Raw genomic sequence first — 23,353 nt, forward strand, 5'->3', positions numbered from 1 at the left:
CAGGCTCCGAATCCTGTACTAGGGTGTTGTGCATTCAATGGTTAATACCTAGCAGACTGCCAGAGCGCACACTGGCATTTCGCGACGGCTGAGAGGGGGGAAAAAAAAGAGGCTAACTGTTCCATTCTCCGGGCCCCCGGCCCAGTAACCAGCCTCCCGCTTCGCATGAGCCAATCCTCTGTCAGTGCTTACTCGCCGAGACCCCCCTTCCCCTCCAAAGAACCTCCCTCAGTCCCCGCCTCGCACATCAGGGATGTATAAAAGAGGACGAGGATTAACGGGTAGCGGGGTGAGTTCTAGCATCATGTCTTTTAAAACTGCCGTAGTTTTGAGCGCTCTTTCAGACAACGAGAAACGAGTCTGCTAGAGAAAGCGGGAGGTCAGCGTTCGTCTGAACCGTGGTGAGTGCTTCATTATCGACTATTTCAGCTTCACGTTTAAGGGAGAAAGGTACTGTGTCCCAAACCCCAAAAGGAAGCCTGCCCAGTGACATGTTCATTTCCCCCCTCCCCCGTCTCCAACAAGCCTCCCGTTGAACGTAAAGTTATAATCCACTCGCTCGTAAAACGTTTGAAGTTTAAAGGTAACGGCGCTGCCGTTGACTCTCTCCGGCCCAGACGCTGTTTCTGGGCAACAGAACCGTCTCCCCCGACATTATTTTGCTACCAGTTTTGTTTTGGTGGTGGTGGGGAGATTGTAGTGGAGTTGGAAGGGAGTTATGTGACTCTGGGACGTCCTGTCCTGCTGGCTGGGCTCTCCCCTCGAGCCGGGGGGAGAGGGAGGTGGTGGCAGGTTGAGCGGCTGCGTCCGCAGTCTCGTCCCTAACAAAGGTGGTGGATACACCCCGGGGTTTCGCTGCGCCGCTCTAAGTTAGAGCGGGGCAGATGTGGAGCCTCCTTCACCTCCCTGGCCGCTGTTTAACCCCTTCCCTCCCGGCCACCCTGAACAAAGCCCCCGCACACGTCGTCAAGTTCAGCGGCTCTTCTCCAGTACTCTGCGGTACCTGGTAGCTGGTTTCAATATTGCGAGCGATGAGTTGCTGGACGCGTACTGTGGCAGTAGTTTTTCTCACCACCTTCGTTTCCGTTCCATCTTCTCACGCCCCCACCCCCGCCCTTCTCACTTTCAAATGATATAGACAGCAGGCCATTTGGCCCATTTGCCTGCCTTTGAAGCAAACCCATTAATCACTGTTCCTGGCATCTTTTCCTTAAACCTGCTGTTGTTCCATCGACTCTTTATACACACTCACTCGCTCCTTGCACCTCTGCTTACTTGCGCGCTAGAAACATCTATAGTGATCAATTAATCCTCCAATCTACATGTTTTCGGGATATGGGAGAAAACTGCGGATACAAGACACCCGATGCTAGACGAACAATCTGTAGAGTGACTCAAGTGGGCTGAGTAACATCTTTACGTGGGTGGGGGGGGGGGGAGAAGGAATTATTATGATCTGGGGCAAAACCCTGTGTCAGGACTGTGCCCAGGGAAAGTTGATGATAACTCAACTCCTCCCACAGATGCTGCTGGACCTGCTAAGTTCCTCCAGCAGACCACTATTAGAACAGTATATTACAGTACAGGCCCTTTAGCCCACAGTATTGTGCCAGCCTTCTAACCTACTCTGAGATCAATCTAGCCCTCCCCTCCTATATCGTGCTCCATTTTTCTATTATCCATCTTAAGAATTTATTAAACAAAGTCCCTGAAGTATCTGATTCTACCACCACCCCTGTGTCCCATACAGCCACCATAATCTGTGTTTTCAAAGAAAAGTTACCAGACACCCAGTGACCTTAAAATTATGCCCCCTCATAGTAGCCATTTCTGCCCAGGTGGAGATGTCTCTGGCTATCCACTCAATCTATTCCTCTTGTCGTTTTGTACACATCTATCAAGTCACCTCTTGTTCTCTTTCTCTTTGAAGAGAAAGAGAACCTCCCTGAGCTTTCTCAACCTGTCTTTGTAAAATGTGCTTTCTAATCCAGGTAGCATCCTGGTGAGTCTCTTCTATAATGAGGTGACCAGGATTGAACACACTATTCCAAGTGTGGTCTAACCAGGGTTTTGTAGAGCTGCAACATTGTCTTGTGGCTCTCGAACTTGATGCCCCGACGGATGAAGGCCAACACACCGTCCCAGGCTGGGTGGGTGGTAGAATCTGGAGGAAATTTGAGAATGTGGGAAGGATTTTTAACACAAAGGATTGGTGTAAATGGTTGGTTGATGGTCAGCATGGCTGAAGGACCTGTTCTCATATTGTACAATTGACTTTAATATTACAATTATACATAAACTACATCTGTAGTTTCGGTGTGAGAGGAGAATATGTGATGATGGGTTTGGGCTCCATGGGAATGATGCTCTTTTAATTGGCAAAACTGGTGAATGCAAAATCTTGATAACAAGGTGTCACTGAAGAGGCTAGTTTTACTTTCAATGTGATAAATGAGAGGAAATGTGCAATAGCATTATTATTTTATATAAATGACTGAGCTTGATTGTAAAGTGATTATAAATTGATACCAATTAGAAATTGGCAACTGATTGCAAACCAATTTGTAACCCAGTCTCTAACTGAGGCTGAGTGGTGGCTATGAAGAATTGTGTGACTGACTCTTTAGCTGATATGATTTATAAATTAATAGCAAATACAGCAGAGATCTACAGGGCATTGAGTAATAATCAAAATGGATTCAAATTAAATTGCAGCGCGACTGTTAATTGGCTGGTCTGACATTATAATCTTTAGTTACCTTATTTTTGGCTGTAATGGACTTGACACAGCAGGGAAAATGTCTTGGAGTAGTCATGAATCCATGTGGGTAGCATAGTGAAAATAAAGACATTAATCATTTTTGCTTCATATCTTTTGAAAGATTTTATATTTTGAGAAATAACAAACTGTATTTCAAAGTTTCCAGGTGTTTAAGGAGAATGATTAATTGAGGACTGTTTGATAGGTCGGTTTAAACCACTTTTTATAAAGCTGTTTACATTCTAAATGCATGCTGATCTTTATGTATTTGTGCCCATTTTATTCTATATCTGTACTTTAACCTATTATTTTTAATAATTATGAAATATTTTGCATGTCTCATCCTGACCAGCACACCATAGTAAATTCCCAATCCATGTAAAGGTATCTGGTGAATAAAGTTGATCCTAACCTAGTAATGTGTTCTTGTCATCAATTAAGCGACTTTTTTGGCTATTGGAGCTAGCACAGAGCAGGATGTGTATCCAGCAATGATGTAATATGTAATGACCGCACAATCTGCTCTTTTGAGAGAGGACATCTTGGATGAGTCTCTGGAATCCTTAGTCCGTGAGCTGGCCATTCATCTTTAACATCTTGCCTGACACATTTTAAAGGTTGCCATTTGTATGGGAGTCAAGTGCAAGCTAGTTCTTTACCAAGAAATTTTCCTCCTGTATCTTCTAAGAGTGTTGTAGTTCCATCATGTAGCCTGAGAGTAGAGGGTAGCCTCTCTACCAATGATGAAATCTTCAAAAGAGGATGTCTCAAAAAAGATATCATCCATCATTATGGACCCCGTAACCCATGACATGCACACTTCTCATTACTATCATCAGAGGAGAAGGAAAGATCCTGAAGATGCATACAACATTTTAGGAACGGCTTCTTCCTCTGTCATCAGTTTATGAATGGACAATAATCAACCCCTGAACACTACCTCACTATTTTTGTTCTTTTTGCCAAATTTACTTTTGTATATAATTTTATAGCATTTTTATGTATTATTAGACTGAACTGCTGCCACTAAACAACAAAGTTCGTGACATATAATGTGATATTAATCCTGATTCTGAACAGAATTCTGAAGGATAAAACATGGGGGGCCATTTGTCCGACTGAGTCTGTTAGTAGAATGTACGTCATTCCTTTCTTGCCCTCTCTATCTAAGCCTCCAACCTGTTAATCTGTCACATAATTATCTACTTCCCTTTGAACACTACCATTCAATCTTGCACTACTACCCTGGCTTTTTATGTGATGTTCCTTTATGGAGGCATTGGTCAGACAGCACTTGAAGTATTGTGAGCTATTTTGGGCCCCTTATCTAAGAAAAGAGGTTGAGGCTGGCATTGGAGAAGGTCCAGAGGAGGTTGAAGAGAATGATTCCAGCAATGAAGATGTTAATGTATGAGGAGAGTTTGATGGCTGGGAGCCTGACCTCACTGGAGTTTAGAAGTTTGGGGGGGGGGGGGGGGGAATCTCATTGAAACAAATCGAATATTCAAAGGCCTAGATAGTGGTGGATGGAAAGGATGTTCCCTACAACAGTGGGGGAATCTAACACCATAGGGCACTGCCTCAGAATAAAGGGACATCCCTTTAGAACAGAGAAGAGGACGAATTTCTTTAGCCAGAGGTGATATATCTGTGGAATTCATTGCCACAAATGGCTGTGAACACAATAGACAATAGGTACAGGAGTAGGCCATTTGGCCCTTCAAGCCAGCACCACGATTCACTGTGATCATGGCTGATCATCCACAATCAGTATCCAGTTCCTGCATTATCCCCATAACCTTTGATTCTGCTATCTTTAAGAGCTCTATCCATCTCTTTCTTGAAAGCATCCAGAGACTTGGCCTCCACAGCCTTCTGGGGCAGAGCATTCCACAGATCCACCACTCTCTGGGTGAAAAAGTTTTTCCTCAACTCCGTTCTAAATGGCCTACCCCTTATTCGGACCTTCTGAAGTACCAATGGGTGTTTGTCACTCCAGTGTTTATTGATGAGGGAATGAATCAAATTAAACTGTGGCCTCTAGTTCTGGACTCACCCATCAGCGGGAACATGCTTCCTGCCTCCAGCGTGTCCAATCTCTTAATAATTTTATATGTTTCAATCAGATCTCCTCTCATCCTTCTAAATTCCAGCGTATACAAGCTTTCGACATATGACATTCCCGCCATCCCTGGAACTAACCTCGTGAACCTATGCTGCACTCCCTCAATAGCAAGAATGTCCTTCCTCAAATTTGGAGACCAAAACTGCACACAGTACTCCAGGTGTGGTCTCACCAGGGCCCTGTACAGCTGCAGAAGGACATCTTTGCTCCTATACTCAATTCCTCTTGTTATGAAGGCCAGCATGCTATTAGCTTTCTTCACTGCCTGCTGTACCTGCATGCTTCCTTTCAGTGACTGATGTACAAGAACAGCTAGATCTTGTTGTACTTCCCTTTTTCCTAACTTGACTCCATTTAGATAATAATCTGCCTTCCTGTTCTTACCACCAAAGTGGATAACTTCACATTTATCCAGGTTAAGCTGCATCTGCCATGCATCTGCCCACTCACCCAGCCTGTCCAAGTCACCCTGCATTCTCATAACATCCTCCTCACATTTCACACTGCCATCCAGCTTTGTGTCATCTGCAAGTCATTGGTTATATTTAACGTGAAGATTGATGGGTTCTTTATTAGTAAGGGCATCAAAGGTTATTTGCTGGCTGGTGGCGTAGTGGCATCAGCGCCGGACTTCGGAGCGAAGGCTCCCGAGTTCGAATCCAGCCAGCTCCCTTGCGCGCTTTCCATCCGTGCTGGGTTGAGCGTCGACCTAGCAACTCGGCCTCATAAAAATAAGAAAGCCTGCTAAAAATACACTGTCATGACAGCGTCCTGATGACTCCACTCAAAGTTAAGGGCTTCCTTCTCTTCTTCTTCAAAGGTTATTTGGGAGAAGACAGGAGAATGAGGTTGAGAGGGATAATAAATTAGCCATATTGAAATGGTACAGCAGATTTGATGGGCTGAATGGTCTAATTCTGCTCCCATGTCTTATAGTCGTATGGTAATCAAAGTCATTGGACCAAATGACCCAATTCTGCTTCCATGTCTTGTAGATCCAACCCCTCACCATTGGGACCAGTTTATCACCATCCAGACTGAACTTAATTACCTGCATCAGACCTCCTTGAAACTCCCTTTTTCCGCAGAGAATATGATCTTCTCCTGCCAACATCCTTCATGCCTGGCTTTTCCAGTAAATCTTTTTGGCTCCCTCTCCAAAACCTATCATCTATCTTGAGGTGTGAGGTCCAGAACTCTGAACCCCAATGCTGGCTGAACCAGTATTTTTATAAGGGTCATCATGACTTCCTTTAATCTCCAAGTCTCCACTTAAGAAGTTTTTTAAAAATTACTTTCGTAACCATTCCTGCAACTTTCAATGACTGATGCTTGTGCAACCACTGATCTTCTTTGTTATGCCCTTTTCTTTTAAAAATATGATCTTTAATTTTGCCTCTTTCCACACCAAATATCACTTTTCATTTAAATTCCATCTGCCACCCAATCCAGTAGCCTTTTAAAATACATCTGAAGTCTGTTAATCTTGCTGCTCTGTTAAAAGCAAAGCTCGCAAGTTTTGATTTGGAAATGGTCTATTATTTTCAAATGTACTGAGGTTCAAAGTTCAAGAGAATTAATTATCGAAGTACGTCTGCATAATGTTACAATATACTACCCTCAGATTCATTTTCTTGTGGGCATTCACAGTAGATACAAAGAAGCACTACAGAATTAAAGATAAACTATGCCCAAAGACTGACAAACAACCAGCGTGCAAACAGAAAATGACAACGTGTGCAAATACAAAACAGAAAACTAATAATGAGAAATAATATCAAGAACATGAACCCTTGAAAGTGAGTCCAGAAGTTGTGGAATCAGTTCAGTATTGAGGTGAGCAATAGTTAAAGTGTAATAACTGTTCCTGAACCCGTTGGCATGGGATCGATGGCCCCTGTACTTCCTACCCAACGGCAGTAGCAAGAAGAAAGCATAGCCTAGATGGTGGGATCCTTGATAATTGATGCTGCTTTCTTGTGCCAGCACTCCTTGGAGATGAGGTGATGAGAGGTACAATTTGAGTAGATATTTTTTATTATTGCAGTAGTGGAGCCAATGAGAAACTTGTGTGATGAAACCTTGTTCCACATCCCTCGCACCTTCTGAGATGTGCCCTAATTAAATGGGAACGATCAGTGAATTCCTATAGAATGATTTACTTTGTTTTCTGACTCTTCTCTTGGGACAGTTGAGGATTTAAACTACACTCCAGTTCTCTGCACGTCTGGGCTGATACATCAGCACAGCCCAGATGGAAGAGGTGGTCTAGACGTAGAGTATTGTGTGGATGTGAAAGATCCTTTGTGATAGTTTTGCAGAGGTGGTTAATTTTTTCTAGTGAATTGGCTCATACCTGTCTCTCATCAGGAAGGGGATGAAATGTTGATTATAATCACTGATGTCTGTGGGAGCTTCCAAGACACATCTTGGCTGCTGTGTCCTATGCTTTAACTGTAATGACACAGATTGGCTGTGAGTTCTGGCATATCTTGAGGATGTGACAGGTGCTGCATAAATTCAAGTGGCACAGTAGCGTAGTGGTTAGCATAATGCTTTACAATGCTAGCAATCTGGGTTCAATTCTGCTACTGTCTGTAAAAAGGTTTTATGTTCTTGCTGTCACCATGTGGATTTCCACTGGGTGTTCTAGTTTCCTCCCACATTCCAGAGCTGTATGGGTTAGTAAGTTGTGGGCATGTTATGTCAGTGCTGGATACATGGTGACACTTGTGGGCTGCCTCCAGCACAAACTGACTGTGTTGGTTGTTAGGGCAAATGACACATTTCACTGTATGTCAAAGTAAATTGTCAAAGAATGTGTAAAGTAAAGGCATCCGTTAGTCTTGCGAGACCATGGATCAGCACCTGGAAAGTCTTCACTCTCCAGGGTGCAGGCCTGGGCAAGTTTGTATGGAAGACCAGCAGTTGCCCAAGCTGCAAGTCTCCCCTCTCCACAACACCAATGTTGTCCAAGGGAAGGGCATTAGGACCCATACAGCTTGGCACCAGTGTCGTCACAGAGCAATGTGTGATTAAGTGCCTTGCTCAAGGACACAGCACGTTCCCACGGCTGGGGCTCGAACTCACGACCTTCAGGTCACTAGTCCAATGCCTTAACCACTTGGCCACGTGCTCACACAAAGAATGTGTATGTTACCATAGACACATCTTGAGATTAATTTTCTTGCAGGGAAATAAAGAAATACTTAGAATTTATGAAAAATACATAAACATCCAATGTGTGAAAGAAGGCAAATTGTGCAATAACAAATAATATGAGAACATGAGTTAGTCCTTGATAGTGAGATGCACACGTGACAGATAATACTAATTTTTTTTCAACGTGTACAAAATGCTGGAGGAACTCAGCCGGCCAGGCAGCATCTATGGAAAAGGGAATAGTCGACGTATACCCGGACTTGATGAAGGATCTCAGCCTGAAACATCAACCGGTTACTCTTTTCTATCGATGTGCCCAACTGTTGAATTCCTCCAGCATTTTTAAGTGTGTGTTGCTAGGATTTCCAGCATCTGCAGATTTTCTTGTGTTTGTGAAGCTAATCTTTTGTGGATTGCATCATTTTGTTCGAGGACAGCTCTAGCCACCTGAATCCCAAGATCACCTGAATACCTTGCTGCTTCAATAGACCAGGTTTTGATCCTGACTCCAGTGGAGTTTGTATGTTCTTCCCGTGACACTAGGATTCCTGTCACAATGCAAAGCCTAGACAGACTGGATATGCAGAGGATGTTTCCAGTAGCAGGAGAGTCTAGGACCAGAGGGCACACCCTCACAATACAAGGATGTCCCTTTAGAACAGAGATGATGAGGTGTTTTATTATTATTATTAGCCAGAGGGTAGTGAATCTGTGGAATGCATTGACACAGAAGGCTTTGGAGGCCAAGTCATTGCGTATATTTAAAGCATAAGTTAATAGTTTCTTAATTAGTAAGTGTCAAAAGTTGCAAGGAAAGGCAAGAGGACGGGGTTGAGAGGGGAAAGTAAATCAGCTATGGGCTGAATGGCCTAATTTACTCCTATGTCTTCTGTTAAGTTAGTGGGTGTCAGTAAAGTGTGTCTGGTTTATATGTGGGTGGCAGAATCTGAGAATGATGGTGAATAGGGAGAGGAAAAGCTGGTGCAGAATTAGAGCTTTTTTTAAAAAAGGGGGCGTTTGAAGGCTGGTGCAGACTTGGTGGGCTGAAGGGTCTGTTTGTGACTCTAACCAGCCACTCCCTCACGGACTCTGTTTTTTTACGTCTCAGCTTCCTTCATTCACCACTGTGTTTGTGTAATGTTACCCACCTTTTCCGCTGCTTCAACATGCTGCACCAGAGAACCTTGCCAAACGCACTGCAGGGCTTAAATTAGCTGCAAGAAGGCAGGAATGTATCTGGCGAGCAGGAAATGGAGCTCTGACTAATGTGGGACTTCAGCCAGCCTCTTTGATCTTTGTATTTCTCTCTGACAATACAAAAGTAATTAAAGGAAAAACCACTTCAGTTGACTTCAAACTTTTTCAACCTCCTATCGCAGCACTCCTTCCTGCAACTGAAGCAATCTGGTGTAACATTATTACATCATAGTTGAGGTCGAAAAGGCATAATTGCTTTGTCTTGGCTGAACATAAAATCACCAACTCTGCAATTTATAACTCAAAAATATTTAGTAACTTATTACAAAGCTCAGAATTGGTGCTAAATTTCAGGTCAAAGGCTGTAGGTGGTAAATGGGACACATAGGATCTTGTTTGAAAAATATCCCGAGGGCATTGACTAGTAGAGACAACATACTGTCTGCAATTGAGGGAATGATGTCTGATTTATCCAGCTTGCTCTGGGACTGGTGATCTTGCACTTGAATTTGGAACCATCTGTATTCAGTAAAAAGAATCTTTTGTTTAATTTCACCCACAAATTGCTGGAAGAACTCAGCAGGCTAGGCAGCATCAATGGGAGAGAATAAACATTCAAAGTTTCCATAGATGCTCCCTGGCCTGCTGGGTTCCTGCAGCATTTTGTGTGTTGCTTGGATTTCCAACATCTGCAGATTTTCTGTTGCTTTGTTTACTTTCACTGCCCAGAGTTGTCCACCCTCTGTCTCATTTAAGTTGGACTCTTGACCTCATAATCCACCTTGTCATGGCCTACTGTCTTATCATCTGCCTGCCCTGCACTTTCCTTAACAGTAGTGATTCAGATTCACTTATCATGTATAATCATCTAATCCCAATCCTTTGATTCCCCCTAACATGTGAAAATGTTTTCTTTATCAGAACCACTTGTTTTTGATCACCTTCTTAAAAAAATTTTTCTTATCTCTTGGACTGAAGGAGAACAATCCCAGTTTTCCAAACCATCCAGGTAATAGAGGCTCTTATCCATTTTATTCCCATCGGGGGTATGGACAAGAACATTAAGACCAGTGCTATTTCACTTCCAAGGGTTAATTTCTGTATTGATTGGTGGAAGGGTGGAAACTGTATACTGACTCTTCATGTGCTGCTTTAACACACTCAGTGGCAGACATCCCACCTCTCCTGGAAGTTCCGGGAGTCTCCCACATATTGATAGCGGCTCCCTGATGCCCAGAAATTATATACAATATCCCGGAAATTGATTTCTTTTTTTGAGAGGGAGAGCGAGCATCCTGATAGGTCTACTTAGCACGAAGAGACACCAATCAGTTTTCTCTGTGGGCGGGCTTTACAGTCGAACTCAAAAATAATGACAGTGTTGCTCGCTGCACTGTTTGCAACAATGACTTTTCTATTACCCATGGTGGATTAAAATGTAAAAGACATGTTGAGGTGAGTTTAACAGGTGTCATTCGTTCATTAGCGTAGCTAACGTTATTTAAACTAGCTGGCTAGCTGCTAAGGAGCTACTCTATTGATGTCCTACGTGATGATGCCAAACTCCCTGTAGACTTGCTTAAAGTTGTAATAGAATAAACATGATAATATAATATAAGTACATATTTTAATATCCCATTTTCTGCATATACCCAACTTGGTTTACAGATTAGAGAAAATCACTAAACAAAGTATTACATACACCCTTGGAGGTCGACCTGGGGGGGGTGGGGGGATAGAGGGTTGCAGGGGGTGGGAGTGCTACCTCCCTGAAATGAGTTTTTGCCGGGTGGGATGTCTGCAGTGGTAGGTTTAAACTTTTAGGTCTGGAGCTTCATTTAGAAGCTGTTAATGTTGGTTTAACAGATGTTCAGCAAACCAGAGATCTGAAACTGGATCGTGAAGGTTTGTGTCTGCAGAACCTCTACAAAACCAACTTGTATTTCTGTCTTTGCTAAGTTATCAGAGTATGCCATGAAATTTGTTTTGCTGCAGCAGTACAGTGCATACATAAAATCACTTGAGTTACAATACAAAATAAATAGTACTGAAGGAGAGTGGAATAATGAGGATCCCATGGTCCTCTGCAAGTATGCTTTCAAAGAACATTAGGCCTTGACTGTGCAAGGGGCGTATTGGGCCAAGTCCCACTTCCATCTTTGACTAAGCTTGAGGTGCATGCTAGGAGATTGACATACTGAAGGATTATGGGAAGGAAATCCAGAGGGAACTGGGTGGATGGTGACATGATGCTGATCTCCAAATAGAGGATCAAATTCCAGGAATACTAAAGATTAGAGACGTAGAGGGCTAGGCAAAGGAATAGGAGGGGAGAGTAGCAGAGGAAAGTGGGATTGACCCTCAATCATTTGAGATTACATGGATCAGTGCACCAAAGGAGTGGGTCTAAGTTGGGCCAAAAACAAGAGAATCTCTCAGCAATCTCTCGCATACAGTAAGGACATTAGAGATGGGAGCAGGGTCGATAATATTGCCCCAAATCTGCTCCTTATTTAGTAAGATGGCTGATCTGAACTTGGCCTCCCCATTGCCCTCAACCCCTCTCTAGAGATATTTGGATTATTTCTGCTTCTGACTCTGCCACCACAACAGAAGCAGAGAATTCTGAAGCTTCACAAGTTCATCTGACTCCACATTTTTGTGTGTGTCTTCGTGGATTCAATGTCCACTTAGAAATTGGGTGGCAGAGGGGAAGAAGCTATTCCTGAATCGCTGCCTGTGTGCCTTCAGGCTTCTGCACCTCCTTCATGACAGTATCAGTGTGTGTGTGCCCTGGGTGGTGAGGATGAGACGTAGACTGAGTGGACAGCCAGAGAGTTTTCCCAGTGTGAAAATGGATAATAGAAGTGGGTATAATGTGATTGGAGGGAAGTAAAGTGGAATTCAGAGGTATTGTAAGTTTATTTTTACACATTGGTGGGTGCATGGAACATGGTAGAGGCAGATATATTAAGGGCATTTAAGAGATTCTTAGATGGGCAAATGGATGGTAGAAAAATGGAGGGCTATGTGGAAGGGAAGGGGCAGGGTGATTGTATGGTAGATTGAGGCCAGCACAACATTGAGGGATGAAGAGCTGCCATGTTCTATGTTAAATGGGGGAGACTAAAACTGTACATGCAATGCTCCAGGTGAGGTCTTGCTGAGGCCCTGAATTGAGTTAAACTATAGCAAATATTTAATTACACACAGATGCCCTCTCTTGAAGCCTGTATCCTTGTGCTATTGAATGAATGTCTGTATTAAACACTTTGTAATCCAAATCATTTGAAAGGCTCACTTTAATTTAAAGAGCTAGCACATTCTTTATGCTAACTTGTTGTTTAATTCTGATTCAAATGTATTGAAGCGGGACTTCGAGGAACTTACCACAGCTAAACTTGTGACATCACATCGAGAACCAGTTTAAAAAATCTCCAGCTTTTGTCCTAGGTCTTTGTTGATGTAGAGTATTAGGACCTGGAATGAGTGAGTGAAAGCAGTTACCATGTGTAACAATTACATCTTGTGTTCGCTAGTAGAGCTGCTCCAATTTCTGCTTGTAAAGTCACAGGATCGCTTTGTTTCCCAAGCTTGTCAGCTTTACTCACTTTGGAAATTGACTTTACTGAGCTGTGATCCGTGCATGAGCCAGCTCTGGGTTCGAGCCAAAGGGAAAATAAGGAGACGAAACGTTTGCCTTTCAAAGTACCCCAACACCAGAAATAAAACATTGCATGAATATTCCAAATCCAATACAAGTATCTAGAGGTTAAGGGTGAAAGGTGAAATGTTTAAGGGGAACATAAGGGGGAACATTTTCACTCAGGGTAGTGAGAGTGCAGAATGAGCTGCCAGTGGAAGTGATGGATACAGGTTTGATTTCAACATTTAAGAGAATTTGGATAGGTCAATGGATGGGAGCAGTTTGGCCGGCTATGATCTGGGTGCAGGTTGATGGGATGAGGCAGATTAATAGTTTGGCATAGACTAGATGGGCCGAAGGGCCTGTTGCTGTGCTGTCATTCCTTGACTCTATCTTGATAACCTTCAATTAATGGACTCACTTTCAAGGACTCTACAACTCGTTCTTAGAATTATTTATTTACTTTGTTTTTGCAGTTTGCCTTTTGAGCTCTGGTTGCTTGTCAGTCTTTTTATATAGTTTGTGTATTTTTTTTCTATTGTGAATGCCTGTAAGAAAATGAATTTCAGGATAATATATGGTGACATAAGCATACTTTGATAATATGTTTACTTTGAACCTTAAATTGGAAGATGCGATCTCAGAAGTTTAAGGGAACTGCATTCACGTGGGTTTTCAGTCTCCTCTCCAGTGTTATCCCTGTGATGTGTTTCAGAAGTGCATCACTGTTATAGTATGCATGACAAGCTCCCACATGCAGCATTCAAATGATGCTCTGACCCTAGATTGTAGTCACTGTTGGACGCATTAGCCCAGAACTGCCTAACTTTTCATCTAGCAGCTGCAAGTTTGTGTTTACACTTTGACTGAGGCAGCAGTAACACCAACGCTTCCCTGCTAGTCCTCTTGTGGGTTGTAGCTGCAGTCTTTGGTGTGTAGCCTTGAACTCTGACCTTTAACTCTTCCATAGCATCAGAATGTTTGGGAATTAATTGTCTCCATCCATGAAGTCCTCTGAATGCTATCCGTTTGGAAAATAAGGACACCAAACATTTACATAGAACATAGAAAATCTACAGGACATTACAGGCCCTTCGGCCCACAATGTTGTGCTGACCAGGTAACCTCCTCAAGAAGCTGCTTAGAATTTCCCTACTGAATAGCCCTCTATTTTTCTAAGCTCCATGTATCTATCTAAGAGTCTCTTTAAAGACCCTATTGTATCCTCCTGTACCGTCTTTGCTAGCGGCACATTCCACGCACCCATCATTCTCTGTGTGGAAAAACTTGCCTCTGACATCCCCCTTGTACCTACTTACAAGCAATTTAAAACTATGCCCTCTCGTGATGCCCATTTCAGCCCTGGGAAAAAGCCTCTGTCTATCCACATGATCAATGCCCCTCATCATCTTATACACCTCTATTAAATCACCTCTCATCCTTCATCACTCCAAGGAGAAAAGACCAAGTTCACTCATCTATTCTCATAAGGCAACATCCTTGTAAATCATCTCTGCACTCTCTATAGCATCCACATCCTTCCTGTAATGAGGTGACCAGGACTGAACACAGTACTCCAAGTGGGATCTAAATAAGGTCTTGTATAGCTGTAATGTTTCCTCACGGCTCTTGAACTCAGTCCCATGGTTGATGAATGGCAACACACCATATGTCTTCTTAACCACACGGTCAAACTGTGTAGCAGCTTTGAGTGTCCTATGGACATGGACTACAAGATCTCGCTGATCTTGCACACTGCCAATAGTCACACCATTAATATTATATTCTGCCTTCAAATTTGACCTAACAAAATGAGCCACTTCACACCTATCTGGGTTGAACTCCATCTGCCACTTCTCAGCCTAGTTCTGCATCCTATTGATGTCCCACTATAACTTCTGACAATCCTCCAGACTATCCACAACACCCCCAACTTTTCTGTCATCAGTAAACTTATTAACCCACCCTTCTACTTCTTCATCCAGATCATTTATAAAAATCACAAAGACGAGGGGTCCCAGAACTGATCCCTGCAGAACCCCACTGGTCACTGACTCCATGCAGAATATGACCTGTCTACGACCACCTTTTGCCTTCGGTGAGCAAGCCAATTCTGGATCCACAAAGCAAGGTCTCCTTGGATCCCATGCCTCAGTACTTTCTGAATGAGCCTGGCACGGGGAATCTTATCGGTGCTTTACTGAAATCCATATATACTATATCCACAGCTCTACCTTCATCAAAGCATTTTGTTACATCTTCAAAGAATTCAATCAGGTGCATAAGGCATGGCATGACCTGCCCTTGACAAAGCCATGCTGACTATCCCTAATCGGATATGTCTCTCCAAAAGCTCAAAAGTCCTACCTTTCAGGATTTTCTTCAACAACTTGCCCACCACTGAAGTAAGATTCACTGGTCTACAATTTCCTGGGTTATCTCTCCTCCTTTTCTTGAACAAAGGAATGTTTGCAACCTTCCAACCCTCTTTTACTTCCCTTGTCTCTATTGATGATGCAAAAATCATTGCCAGAGGCTCAGCAGTCTCTGCCCTCGCTTACCACAGTAGCCTGGGGTATATTTTGTCTGGTCCTGGCGTCTTGCGTAACTTAATATCTTTCAAAAGCTCCAGCACATCCTCTTTCTTCATGTCTATGCACTCAAGCGTTTCAGTCCGCGAAAGCCCCCCAACACCAGACTTTCAACATTCCACGAATTCGCAAATCTAGCACAAGTATCTTGCTTCAAATAATATGGAAGGAGGGATCTCTGTTTCAGGTTTAATGTACTGGGATTATACATTTCCTTTTGCCTGGTCGGACATATTAAGGAATCCCACTTGGTTGAATTCATTCTCATTCAATGTTCAAAGTAAATTTATTATCAAAGTACATATGTTAACATGTACTATCTTCAGGTAGTACTCTGGGAGGCAGAGGAGTGGCTACAGGATTGCTTTGGACTGGGCCATGTTTAAGGACCTGCCTGTGAATCTGAATGAATACACCATGGTCATCATGGATTTTATAAAAGCAGTCGTAGATGAGTGTGCCCCACAAAATCATTCAGAGTCTTCCCCAGCCAAAAGCCCCGGGTGGACCATGAGATCCACCATCTTCTGATGGCCAGATAAGAGACATTCAAGTCTGCCAACCAGGAAAGTTACAAGAAGTCCAGATACGATCTCTGGAAAGCCATCTCACAAGTGAAATGGCAATCCTGGACTAAACCTGAATCAATGAAGGATGCTTGACAGCTGTTGGCAGGGGTTGAATGCAATCACCTCTTACAAAGTGAAATCAAGTGACATAGGTGTCAACAGGGCTTTGCTTCCAGATGTGCTCAATGCCTTTTATGCTTGCTTTGATCATCAAAACGTGGAGGAATCATCATGCACGCCCTCAGCCCCCAGTGATACTATGATTTCAGTCTCCAAGGCTGACATGCGAGCAGCTATCAGGAGGGTGAACCCATGAGAAGCATCCAGCCCAGACAGGGTTCCTGGCCAAGTACTGAAAATCTGTGCTAATGAACTGGCTAGAGTGTTCACTGAGATCTTTAACCTCTGGCTTTGGCAGTGTGAGGTACCCACCTGCTTCAAGCAGACTTCAATTTTACTGATGACTACTAAGAATATGGTAATCTGCCTCAATGACTGTTGTCCAGTAGCATTTACATCCACTGAAGTGCTTTGAGAGGTTTGTGTTGAAACATCAACTCCTGCCTGAGAAGTGACCTGGATCCACTCCAATTTGCTTACTGGCAAAACAGGTTCACATCAGATGCTATTTCATTTGCTCTTCACTAAACCCTGGAACATCTGGACATCGAAGGTGCAAATATCAGGATGCTTTTTTAAATCAACTACAGCTCTGGATTCAATTCTATCATCCTCTCAAAATGAATTAATAAGCTTCTAGACCTGGTGCAATTGGATCCTTAATCTCCTCGCTTGTAGACCCTGTCAGTACATATTGGCAGCATATCCTTCATAATCTCCATCAGCACTGGTGCCCCACAAGTTTGTGTGCTTAGACTCCTGCTCTTTTTGCTTTACACTTGTAATTATGTGGCTAAGCTGAACTCTAATGCCATATTTAAGTTTGCTGATGACACTACAGTTGTAGGCCAGATCAAAGGTCGTGACAAATTGGCATGTAGGAGGAAGATTGAAAATCTGGTTGAGTGGTCCCTAAGGAGACTTTGCCTAGGATGGACTGGGCTCTAACCACTCCAGGGTTTTGGTTGGTGCTCATTCAGTTTCAAGTTATCATTTCATATCAGATCTGTCTTTGGACCAGCACATCGGTGCCATCACAAAGAAGGTGTAACAGTGGCTCTATTTTCTTAAAGTTTGTGAAGATGTGGCATGTCACCTAAAACTTTGGCAAACACTTCGAGGTGCACAGTGGGGAATATCTGAACTGGTTGCATCAAAGGCTGGTATGGAAACACCAATACCCAGATTGCAGAAGTTTGCAGAAGGTAGTGGATGTATCACAGGCAAAGCCCTCTCCACAATTTAGCATATTTTCATGGAGTGCTGCATCAAGGAAGCAGCATCTATCATCCAGGACCCCCACCATCCAGGCCAAGCTCTTTCCTCACAGCTGCCTCCAGGCAGGAGGTACAGGAGCCCTGGGTCCCATACCACCAGGTTCGGGTACAGTTATTACCCTAAAACAATCAGAATTCAGAAGCAGTGCAGATAGCTTCACCCACCACAACTCGGATCAGATTCCATAACCTACAGGCTCAATCTCAAGGGTTTTATGACTTATGTTCTCAGTATTATATTTTTAATATTTTCACAATTTGATGCATGTCATGCCAACACAGCAAATTCCTAATACAGCACATGTAAATGTATATGGGCAATAAAGTTGATCTTTGATACTTTTTGCACATTGGTTTTTATCAGTCTTTGTTTGCATATAGTTCTTAAATTCTATTGAATTTCTTATTTTTCTGTAAATGCCTGCAAGAAAATGAATCTCAATGTAATATATGTACTTTGATATTAAAATTGTTTTAAGTTAAACCACTTACCTTTGTTATTTCCTGCAGTCTTATTGGATGAAGTTTATTTTAATAGAATTCCAACAAAATAACTCCATTATTATTTAAATGTCACTGACCCAAACTATTTTCTTTCTACTCCCATTTTAATTTTTACGGAGTAGTTTTGTATTCGCTCCTGCTGTCGGTAATTAGTATATGAACCCTGTCCCACTTGTATTTAAAAAGCCCTGAACTCACTCATCTGTGCATTGCATGGCATTCTAATGGAACACATTGCTTTTTAATTCACTTTCATTTCATGGAATGCTGTAGTATCAATCTCGTTCCAATTGGTTGCAGCCACTGCCAGTCTGGAACATGAACAAAATCTTTCACAGGCAGAAATTACATGCAGAATCTAATGCTGTTGGTATCTTACAACTTGCTGAATAAATGGGCTGCAGGAGCAACTCGTTCATGAATTAGTTTTCTCTATAGCTTGTTTTTTTTCCCTCAAAAAAAAAAAGGCCGTAAAATATTGGAGTTGAATTGGGACATTCACCCCATTGAGTCTGCCATTTAATATCAGAGAATGTATACAATACACAACCTGAGATTCTTGGTCTGCGCAGACATCCACAAAAACAGAAGAGTACCCCTAAGAATGAATGACAATAAAAACATTAGAACCCAAAGCCTCCTTAAAGCATCAGCACCCACCACCCACCAAGCAGGCAACAGCAAAACCCCCAAGAGAGATTGTGATCTGCGGTACAGAAAAACTAATCGTACACCTGACCAATTTGACATGCCAAGGCTCCCTACCTCTTCCCCCTAATAACGGGGCAGAGAGGTGTCACACAGCAAGAGGGGAGACCAACAAAAACAAAAAAACGTGCTGATTTGCAGCATTAAAGTCTGCTGCATTGCTCTACTTATTTTTTTATATATATAAAGAGTTCACCAACTGGAGCATCAGCAAATTTTCTTCCCCCCCCCCCGCCCCCCAGCCCACCATGAGAGAGGGAAGAGGGCTAGAAAGCCTTAGAATCCTACAGACGCACTCATCTTCTAGGCTGTGCCCTGGGGATATCGATAAATGGCTGGTTGGTGAACCCTGAGATTGGGAACCATTGCCGTAAAGAACCACAGTTTGAGTGCAGCTGCAAGTCAAGGGTGCTGAGAAGATCCATCCACTTTGGGAAAAGGAAAAGAAGACATTAAAGGTAGCAATTAAGCTGTTTGTGCAGATGAGCTCGAAGAAGCTGTTCTCTAGCGCTCTTCTCCTGCATTCTCACTGTAACCTTTGATACCCTTATAATCAAACTTGTCAACCTCCACTTTAAATAAATCCAGTGACTTGGCCTCCACTGTCATTTGTAGCAATAAATTCCACAGACTCACCATTCGCAAAAGAAATTCTGCCTCATCTTTGTTCGAAAGAGACATCCTTCTATTATTGGAAACAGATGGATCGAGAGAATACGTGGGAAGCAGTTACTGGGAATTTGAGAATTCAATGTTCATGCCAACAAGATGAAAACTGCCAGACAGAACAAGGTGCTGTTCCTCTAATTTAGCTGTGCTTAGCTTTGACTTGGCAGCGGAGGAGGCTGAGGACGGACATGCTGGTGAGGGGAATGAAAAGTGGAATTAAAATGGCTGCCCCTGGGAGATTCTGGCTGGCAGTGGATGGACTGAAGGTGCTTTGCTTTGGGTGTTTGGTTTCTTTTTGCAAGTATGTGGTCCAGAGTCTGGCCTTTGGGTTGTATACAGTGCTGATCTTGATGTAGATTGGTTCCATAGAGATGAAGCCTGTGGGTGACGGTCTAGTTTGCCTTGTGCTGTGGGCTACTTTGTGGGAGCCCACTCTTTACCTGAGCAATTGCCAAACTGCACTTCTTGTCTCAGGCTTTGTGTTTAACTCCACTCCCTACTCCATCTTGCTGCTGATGTTACTGGGCACTTTGAACATCATCCTGACACACCCCTTCCTGATCTGGGCTGGTCCTAGCCCTTATGGTGTCTCTGCTTCCAAATCATCATTTCCCAACCATCTCCTCTGACCCATATCCCTTCAATAAACATCAATCTCCTCCCATGATCATAGTCATAGTCATACTTTATTGATCCTGGGGGAAATTGGTTTTCATTACAGTTGCACCATAAATAATAAATGGTAATAAAACCATAAATAGTTAAATAGTAATATGTAAATTATGCCAGGAAATAAGTACAGGACCAGCCTATTGGCTCAGGGTGTCTGACCCTCCAAGTGAGGAGTTGTATAGTTTGATGGCCACAGGCAGGAATGACTTCCTATGACGCTCTGTGTTGCATCTCGGTGGAATGAGTCTCTGGCTGAATGTACTCCTGTGCCCAACCAGTACATTATGTAGTGGATGGGAGACATTGTCCAAGATGGCATGCAACTTGGACAGCATCCTCTTTTCAGACACCACCGTGAGAGAGTCCAGTTCCATCCCCACAACATCACTGGCCTTACGAATGAGTTTGTTGATTCTGTTGGTGTCTGCTACCCTCAGCCTGCTGCCCCAGCACACAACAGCAAACATGATCGCCCTGGCCACCACAGACTTGTAGAACATCCTCAGCATCGTCCGGCAGATGTTAAAGGACCTCCGTCTCCTCAGGAAATAGAGATGGTTCTGACTCTTCTTGTAGACAGCCTCAGTGCTCTTCGACCAGTCCAGTTTATTGTCAATTCATATCCTCAGGTATTTGTAATCCTCCACCATGTCACACTTCACAATCTCTGACCCCAGAATCTTTGCTCATTACTCTTTTTCTCTCTTTTCCCCCCCCCCCCCACTCCAGTTTGTTCTTGCTCCACACCAACAGGCTTCCCAACTCGTCTGCCACATGAGCTCCACCTACTACAGTGGCAGGCATAGATCCATACCATGCACTGGGCTCACACACAATGGTCAGAGACTAACAACTGGCACCTCTTGAGGTGTTCAAGGAGCATGGACATTATGTGGAGAGAAGGTATTAGTGTAGTTGGGCATTTGGTTACTAATTTCATTAGTGTGGCACAACATTGAGGCCAAAGGGCCTGTTTCTGTGCTATACTGTTCTTTAATGTCTCTTGTTCATTTGCATTACATTTTCCTGAAGTTCTCATTTCCAAAACGAAGCTCTCCATAATTAATACAGAAGCTGCTCTGATTTGTTTAACATCTTCCAAAAGCCTCCCACAACAGGTTATTCTCGGAGTTGAGACTGTTGGTAAACGTGTATCTACAGTCCTTTCTGATATCAAGTTCACAGCTTTTATGTATTTTTACTTCACATCAGAAACAAAGCTTACTTAACCAAAGGTGTAGGTGAAAATCCTGATGAAGTTAATGACACGAGCTTCTGTAGATGCTGGAAATCTGGAGCAGCGTATACAAAATGCTGAAGGAACTCAAGTCGGGCAGCATCTGTGAGGAGGAAACCATAGAAATATGGTTTTTCTCCTTTTTCTATATTTTTTCATTTTCCATATTCCTCCTTTCCTATGGTTTCTAGGAGGAATAACTAGTTGAAATTTTTAGGCTAAGACCCTTCATCCAGGCTAAAAATGAAGGGGGCAGAGGCATTGAGGTCCTGATGTAGGATCTCTTCCTGAAATGGTAAGTGCCTATTCCCCTCCAAAAATGCTGCTTGACCTGCTGAATTCCTCCCAGCGTTTTGTGCTGCTGATGAAGTTAATCGAAGTTAATGTTCGACTCGGCCATGGATGATGCATCGCAGCTGGTCTAACGTGATACACTGCCCTGGCTTCTGTGATATGGAGAGTGAGCTGTTGCCCATGTTGCAGGCTCCCCATCTCAGTGCAGCTGATGAATCCAGAGGAAGGGCAGAGATGAGCAGTGTCACAGGAGTTGCTAGTCAGCATTGAACTTCAATGTAGGACTGCTTTAAGGGCTCCAGCTTCAGATTTTTCCTTGTTTTACTCCCAAAGCCTTCCATGAGTGGGTATAGCTGCAAGGTAATGGAAGCTTGAGATCAGAGTTTCCTTCTAGATGAGTTGATGACTAGTTGACAAGCCCCACCAACTCAATGCCATCAAAATTTAAAACTTAACAAAAAGTGAAAGGTTTTCATTGTATTGTAATTCATTATACCCTTCAATTAATAAATAAAATTAAGTGTGATTTTCTTCAATTTTTGTTTTAAATATTCATAGTATGTATATTCCAAAAAAACTAATGTGTGCAGTTTTCTGGTCATGTAAAAAATTTCATGCTCAGAGCAATGTTTGGTTCATGCAGCTGAAAAATAAATTATAAGTAATGTTGCCAATGAAATTAATAATTTGTTGGTTTTGCTGATGTCTTTGACTGGAGAGACAGAATTAATGTTGTTAAGCTCAAGTTGGGATATTTATTTTGATTTGGTGTTTCTCTAAATTGAATAAAACCCCACTCTGGTCATAATCCCAGTATGCTTTTATCCTTTTGAATTGCGTGTGTTTGGAATAAAACTTGCTAAAAATATCAAAGGATTTTAAAACTCCTTTGCCCCTCTGCAAAGGAGTCTGGCAAATTAAATGCTTTAATTGTGAAGGTTTTTTTTGGCAAAAGAATCTGATTTGTGCATCTGAGAAAGGGAAATACTGTGTGTGAGAGACGGGGAGTTCAGTGTAAGGGAGGGGTGGGATATCTGAAAATGGGCAGTGGGGGAGTGTTACAAGTGAGGGGCAGATGACGATATCTGAGGAGGTGAGGAGGAAACAAAGAAGGCAGAAGGGAAAGTTGTAATGGGGGGGGTGGGGAACCAAGCTTGAGGTCCTGAGGCCGGAAGGTGCACAATGGCCGATGCACAGAAACTGCCAACTGAGAAGGGGACAAAGAACTAGAGGGAGAGAAAGAGACGAAGTATAAGCCACACAATCTCACACACCATAGAGAGGAGAGGAAGAACGAACAGGTGTCAAGGCAAATAATCCCCCAGGAGCTGTCTAGACATTTTTTAATGCCTTATTATCCAGTAATGTTGCTGAGGATTGACCTTTAACTTCCTTTCCACACACCCCCCCCCCCCTTCCCTTCCCCATCCACAGTAGCAGGTGCTGTTTGCCTGCCTTCCCTCTCTCGGCTCTGGGACACAGATGAGTGAGTGAAGGAGCTGTATCACTCCCTCCTGCCAGAGGCACAAAGGGCCCCTTTGTCAGGGCGGTGTCTCTGCTTAAAGACTGCACTGGGGATTCTTTTTTTCCCTCTTCTCTCTTCCCCTTGCCATGGCTGCAAGTACGAGGGGGGGGAGGGGGAAATCTGGCTTCACTGTTGCACGGTGAATGTTAGTCTCCCAGTCAGAAAATTGTCATTAACCTTCCCGGTTTTGTCTGCTGATGTAGCATCATCTCCACGGCCAGGCCCTGACTGTTGATTGTTTAGCACAATATAAACCATTTAAGTCCGACTTGCCGGTGTCCAATCTTGCACCACAT

General features: G+C 43.1%; 1 long non-coding RNA gene across 1 annotated transcript in view; it reads left to right on the plus strand.

The window, feature by feature from the left end:
* Nucleotides 1-265: 265 nt before the first annotated feature.
* Nucleotides 266-23,353, plus strand: part of LOC140191276 (uncharacterized) — a 39,167-nt gene continuing 16,079 nt past the window's right edge. Inside the window, exon 1 of the long non-coding RNA XR_011883808.1 lies at nucleotides 266-401. This is a non-coding gene — a long non-coding RNA (uncharacterized lncRNA). The remainder of the gene's footprint in view (nucleotides 402-23,353) is intronic.

The sequence above is a fragment of the Mobula birostris genome, chromosome 32 (genome assembly GCF_030028105.1).
Source record: "Mobula birostris isolate sMobBir1 chromosome 32, sMobBir1.hap1, whole genome shotgun sequence".
In the NCBI taxonomy this organism is placed as follows: Eukaryota; Metazoa; Chordata; class Chondrichthyes; order Myliobatiformes; family Myliobatidae; genus Mobula; species Mobula birostris.